The sequence below is a fragment of the Oreochromis niloticus genome, linkage group LG20 (genome assembly GCF_001858045.2).
Source record: "Oreochromis niloticus isolate F11D_XX linkage group LG20, O_niloticus_UMD_NMBU, whole genome shotgun sequence".
Classification (NCBI taxonomy): domain Eukaryota; kingdom Metazoa; phylum Chordata; class Actinopteri; order Cichliformes; family Cichlidae; genus Oreochromis; species Oreochromis niloticus.
In genome coordinates this window covers 24,935,013-24,941,739 of record NC_031984.2, presented here as the reverse complement: position 1 = coordinate 24,941,739, position 6,727 = coordinate 24,935,013, and the positions used below count along the sequence as shown (strand labels likewise).

Genomic DNA, 6,727 nt, shown 5'->3' with positions numbered 1-6,727 from the left:
TAAAGTTGCTTTGAATTATATTAAACTATTTAGCAACAATTTAACAGCACTTCATAAACAGAAATGAAAACATAAAAATAAAATACAGTGACAGCATTAATAATAACAACCAGAATCTTATCTGAGCTCAGATATGTCAGTCTTGCCGGCTTAATAGTCAGTGTTCAGTCAAGTCAAATCCAATAGGTCAAAAGTCTGTGACTGGTGCGATTTCGTCCTACCGCACTGTTGCAATTGTTCGTGAGAGAAGAGCAACCTGCCCTTCTGGGCCAACTCAGAATGGCTGTGGTTCGGTTCAAAGGGAAAGGCTCGCCATCTTCCTCGTCAGGAAGAAATCCAGGTCTCACGATCCCACAAAAAAACCTAGCCTGTAAACAACAGGGCTATTACTAATTCAGTTCACACTCTAATAATATATATGGCCATATGTAAATAATGTAAGTGCTATAACAAAACAAGCACAAAACATTAATTCAAATTTCTAACTATAGTCTATACAGTGCATCTTAATCATGAATGCAATCTTTAAATCACAATCAGCTTATTCTATCATCAAGGTGCACATTTCTATCAGAAATCATAAATAAACCATGAACTATGGTAGATTATTTTTTTGCAGTACTGCACCTTTAACTGGATTACAGGAGCATTGCTTTACACTGCATAGCAATGAAGCAATATGTTAATTACACTCAATGTACATAATAAAATTACCAAAAAATATACAAAAGCCCACAGGCTGTAGTTTTACAGTATGTGGTAAGGCACTGGCACAATAAGAATATGCAGGGACATCTATACAGTGCCGCTGGAGCATCAAATGTACCAAAAAAATAAAATAGATTCATGACCTCTAAGATCAAAATTAACTTATCCCATCATCTTATTTTAGTGCATTTATTATTCAACAAGTAATATTAGAATATCATCAGCACACAAGCTGAGTGCTCAGAGTGGCTGAACTCCGTGAGAAACCCCGTGTGTTCTCCCACAGTGAAAACGTGGTCAGCTACAGGTACAGCTACGAGCATCAGGCTAGTTAGCTTTTCCATTATCCTGATTCGCCCAGTCCCAGTTTAACTCACCAGCACACTTCTAATGTTCAACTCTCAGAGAGGATCTTGTCCGCTTCATCCGCACCCGTGCAGATCTACAACATTGAAATTGGGCCATTATATTCCCTGTTAACTCCTTGTTAGCTTTTTAGCTTCAAGGTTAGCTTAACAGCTTCTGACTCACCGCGATGGTTTCAAAGTCCAAAATGTTCACAACAAATCAGGTCCAGTTCTCCAAGGTCAATGCAGATCTCCGGTATGGATATTTGCTCAATTTATCAAGTTAATAGTTATTTTCCAGCAACAAGCTTGGCGGTGAAAATCAGCAATGGTCTCGTGCACCTCCGTCTCTCTCTGTGTCTGAGCGCGTGACGGTACAGAGCAGGGAAAGGCGGGGCTTGTTCCTTCCTAACCAGTAGGGGTGTTAAACATACTCTTTGGGGTTTTATTCTTATATTTATATTATTTATACTTTACTATTGATTTTCTTTAGCTCAACTCGGTGATTAACAGAGTAATGATAAATCCCAATTAACAATAACATGTTGTAGTGCATTACTGAGTCGTGTAAACTCACTGGGTTACAATTCCAACTTTCTTTAATGTAATATCTCTTTAAAACCCTTGAAATGGAGCTGTTGCCGTCAAGTGGAGGAAGAAAAGCTGTTACTGGAGAAGAAATAGCAGCAATCATGAGAATATCTACGAGAGTCAGAGAAAAGGGAACGGCGATAAAATTTGAGAAGGGAATTAAATTTAAAACATCCCTGAATCCCTACAACACTAAAAAGTTTTTGCATCTCTGTGTGTGGAGTGAAGCTGTGGAATAGACTAAGTGAAGAACTAAAGCAATGTCTCAGCATGACTCAGTTTAAAAAGCGGTTCAAAAATATGTTTTTTGCAAATTACAGGGAGGAAACAGGGCTTTCATTGGGAGTTCTCTCACCCACTATTTTCACACTAGGGATGTGTATATATGTGTGGGTTCTCGTGTTACTGGGGTTATCATGTTACTAGTTACTAAATAGTGAAAAGGGGTTGTGAATAAATAAGCTTATCCTTCTTCCTACTCATTTTTGATCATGCAAGTACTTTATAATTAGTATTGCTTTGTTTTCCTTTTGTTTTGCTTTTTTTGTTTCTCTTTTTTTTCTCTGTTGTTCAAAATAAAGTTACAATACAATACAGTCCCTCCAAATGTTTCTATTTAGCAAACGTTTGCACTCAAATTACAAGTGAACTCAGCACATATAATTATTTTTTTTAATCATTGTAATAGCTTTACCATAGAATTAAAGGGACTGCACAGTACAGCTAGCCTTGGTCTTTCCCTCCTGTCAGTCTTCGGGGGTGAAACACCACCCACAGAAGAGCGACGTGTATCAAAGTCATAAACTTTTTAGTTGCAGTTAAACAGCTCCATAAATACATCAAACTTTTTCGAGGTCTGGCATCAACAGGTCTCACTCTGTGCATCAAAAGAGTTCCTCCTCAGTGAGCACAGCGGTGCAGTAAACACAGGAACATCAGTTTCAGCTACGCTGCCTTTCTGTTGCCTAGCTGCCTCCATCCTCACATCTCCGCTTTAATTAACCGTGCTGTGCACTCTGGTTTGAATAAATACACCTAGCGATCGATGTAAAGTGAGGTTTCACATAGTTGACTTTAACAGAAAATCTGTGTTATACATCAAACTGCAGCAAACTGACAAGCATAGATGAAGATGAAGGTGATTAGCAGGGACCTTTTTGCCAGATGGATTTTGATCCTGAATGTAATTAACCAAGTGGCCATTCCAGGTGATTCATTCCCATGTTTACCTTTGGCTGGACTTGAAAAAAAATACAAATATAAACTGTTCACACACTTTTTGTGTTATTCTGTGTACGTCTGAAGTCTGCATGAAAAGGATAGAGTCCAAAGTTAGCATGACTGTTCGAGGCACGACTGCCAAAATAACAGGAAATAATACGTGGTTGAAATAAAGCAGAATTTATCCATGACTTTTGAAATGTTAACTGATGCTATGGCGCGGTACAGAGGCTGACAAACTCTATTATTCTCAAATATTATATTTTACACTTAAACCATTACCATTTTCTTCTTCTCTCAGCACTTTTAAGTCAAGCTTTCTGTATTGTAATTTGTTGTTACAGAGGTCTAAAGTTTATCTTTTATCTCTTGCTGTCTCTTTTTAATATGCTAAAGTTATTTCTCTTTTGGTCTTTGTCACTGGCAGCCTCCTTATGACCCTATTAATCTCCAACTTCCCTGCTCTGCTTTCATCACACGCTCATTCAGTGTCTGATGTCTTCAGTGCTTCCTTCCTTCCTTCCTCTGTCTTTCCCACTTTTCATCTCCTCTCTCTTTTATCTCTCCACTTTCCTTTTTTCTTCTCTTATTAGTCTTTCTCAGTAAATCTCCCTCCATCCTCAAGCTCTGATGGCAACACAAAAACACACACACACAGATTTCTGGAGCCCCCGTTCTCCATTGCAATATAACATTATACACATAAGGAACATTTACAGAACACATAAATCTGCACTTGTCCGCAGGAGTGTCTATAAAAAAGCTGCTTCAATTCCTTTTTTTCGCTGCTGCTAAACAGCTTCACTTTATGGTGCTGGTGTGTGAGTGTGTAAGGAGAAAGCATGTAAATGCATCCGAGGCGATATATTTTTCTCTTTGTTTTGTGAGTAGCTTGTCTTTATTGTGTCATTTAAAACTAAACATGTTCTTTATATAAATGTATGCTGTTGTCATCCACATGACAAATCACATTGATTTTTTCACTTCCTTCATTGTTCATTTATTTCTCTGGGTTCAACCAACCATACAACTAATGTGTAACCTATGCCTAACAGCTAGGTTAGGCATAGGTTAAGAAAACCTGAGTTACCTTCAGGTTTTGTGTATGTATGTGTGTGTGTGTGTGTGTGTGTGTGTGTGTGTGTGTGTGTGTGTGTGTGTGTGTGTGTGCTTGCGTGTGTGTTCTTTCACTCACAGGAACTCTGCTCTATATGCTGGTAAAACAGAAATACACTCCCTTTAAGAGAACATAAACCCTCTGTGATTTACAGTCAGTGTCCAGTCCAATTACCTTTACATATCCCCACATCACTCTCTTTGTGTTGCTCACACTCCCACATATGCACTCTACAAATTTTGCTGCACCTCACACTACACCTGAGAAATGAGGGTCACAAGGTTTATGGCTTCACGTGAAGGGGGGCAGCGAGATGAATGGTGCAGAAAAAAGACTGAAAGTGAAAGAAAGGATTTGAGAGAACAGGAATTATGTGAAATATGAAAAGCAAACATGCAAAAAAGGATAGAAGAGCAGAAGTATTTATGAGGAGAACTGACTGGAGGAAAAGGGGAAAGTTAATAAAATGGAAATGCATCAAATGAACAGTAAAGGATGGGGTTGAAATGCACACATGCAGCTGCATGAAGTGTGATATTTCCCCTTCGTTCCAAGACACACAGAGTACTGGTGGCATTGCTGCTGTGGAAGTGGAACTGACTGCTCGCTCTCTTTGGCTTGCGGATTCTTTTAGTGCCAAAAATTTGGTTTGCATTGCCAAAAAGCAAAAAAGAAAAGAAAATTAACATTTCAAAAAGTGTGAGTGTGACTGTGTAGGAAGAACACATATAATTCAAAACTTCTGACTTTGGTCCTGGATGGTTATTGATCTTTTTATTTTGTCCACTTTTATCCAATAATTTCATTCACCTTTCAGATTTCCAGTGCAAACAAGAGTCTGCTGAAAGGCACTTCAGAAGTGGCAGACTTCATTTGCTAACACAAAGTCTCACAGAAAGTAACTTGTAGCAAAATAAAACCACATTTTTAATATCATCTTCCAGCTGGTAACTCTAAAGTAATAAATAAATCAGTAATTGGAAAAAACAATGTGCACATATCTATGAAGGACTAGTACAACTACAGATTTCTAATGTCAGTGAGTCTCATTTGTACTATATACCTCTTTCAGTTTGATTTAATTGTTCTTCCTATGTTAATAATAAAATTAGAAATTGGATTCTTCTTCTTCAGCTGCTCCTTATATGGGTCATCATCAGCTGCCTCCACCTCTCTCTATCTCTGCCACCCTCCTCTGTCATACCACCTCTGCATATCCTCCTTCACTACATCCATCAGTTGCCTCTGTGGTCTTCCTCTTTTCTGCCTGCTGGGCAGCTCCATCTTTAAGATCCTTTGTCCATTATATCCACGATCCCTCCTCTGCATATGTCCAATCCATCTCATCCTTTGGTCTCTGATTTCATCTCAAACCGCTCATCATGAGCTGCACCTCTGATGCTCATGCCTAATCCTACCCCCAACTAAACATGCCAGAGCTGACATAGAAACCAGTGAGAAAAAAGACAAGCTGGGACACGAATGCGAAGCACTTGTGCTTTTGACGGCAGGATCTGATAGAGAGTGTCTTTAAAACCTCAGTTGATGGTTTTAAACCACCATAAACACAGGAAAATGTGTTTTAGTAACTGGTTTAAACAAAATAAGCTCCTCTCTTATATTTAATGTTGATGGCTTACCCTCCTAAACACAAATGTGCTATTTAATGAGCGGCTTTAACCACATAAACATAAATGTGCTTTTAATGGCAGGCTTTAACTTTATAAATATGGGTTTGTTTTTCTGCGGCCTCGACTCTTCTTCTGATTCTGCCACCACTGATGAAGTACAGACTACCCCTTTAATCCCTCGCAGCCCCCCCTCCCACCTACCTCACCTTTAAGTCTGGCTTTTAAAGTGTGGCAAACATAACTCAGAGCCCAGACTCTTAATGTTTTCCTCTTGTGAATGAAGCCTCTTTAATCCCCCCTAGAAGGTCATGGGATGAAGGGGTTGCGGAGCTGAACTCATCTGGCATATATTTTATTTCCACATGTACTTAAGCAAATACAAACATAAAATGCACATCAAATACAAACGTCTCTCCCTGTGCACATGACACCCACCATGGAAACCAGGTTTGCTACAAATTGTGTTTACATGCAGCCAGACTGCATTAATGATTTACATTTAGTGGTTCGTGTGGATTGTTGAGCATCACTTCAGCCAACGTTATTGTCAATATTTTCATAAACGTCACATTGTTTGCAGAATATTTTGCAGCCAGGTATCTGGTTTGTATAAGTGTTGGAAGATTACTTGTGAAATATAATAGTTTATTACTAGTTACAGTTCTAAAATTAGGTAACATTAAGTGCTTTAATGACAGCATCAAAGTAATTTAAGTAATCACACTGGATCATTTTTTGATTACTTTTTCTAACAAATGTTTATAACTGGGAAGCAGAGACCTTCCAAAAACATTCATTTAAATCAGACAGTGTAAACCTCACAACAATACTCAACATTAAATCCTAATAAACTTTCATCAAAGCAGAAATAAATGTTTTGAACACACATAAATAGCATGGTGGGACAGAGGATACATTATTTGGTGAGACTTATTGTGTCAAATTAACAAACTTATTAATCTGACATAGATTGAGCCACACTCTGACTTCATCTATCACTATATGCCTTTTCTAATTAAAGAGGGAAAAATTTGTTGAAACTTCAGCAGTGAAATGTGTTTAAAGGTTTGAAGGAAATATACAATATAATTTCCCCTGAGGCCAAATTTAGA

The 6,727-nt window shown here is 38.2% G+C and overlaps 1 long non-coding RNA gene across 1 annotated transcript; it reads right to left on the bottom strand.

Annotated features, from left to right (window-relative positions):
• Positions 1-1,635, bottom strand: LOC102083210 (uncharacterized). The gene is made up of 3 exons (XR_003215609.1): positions 1,240-1,635; positions 1,086-1,150; positions 1-368 (listed from the first exon to the last, which is right to left on the bottom strand). It is a non-coding gene; the product is annotated as an uncharacterized LOC102083210 (long non-coding RNA).
• Positions 1,636-6,727: the final 5,092 nt, after the last annotated feature.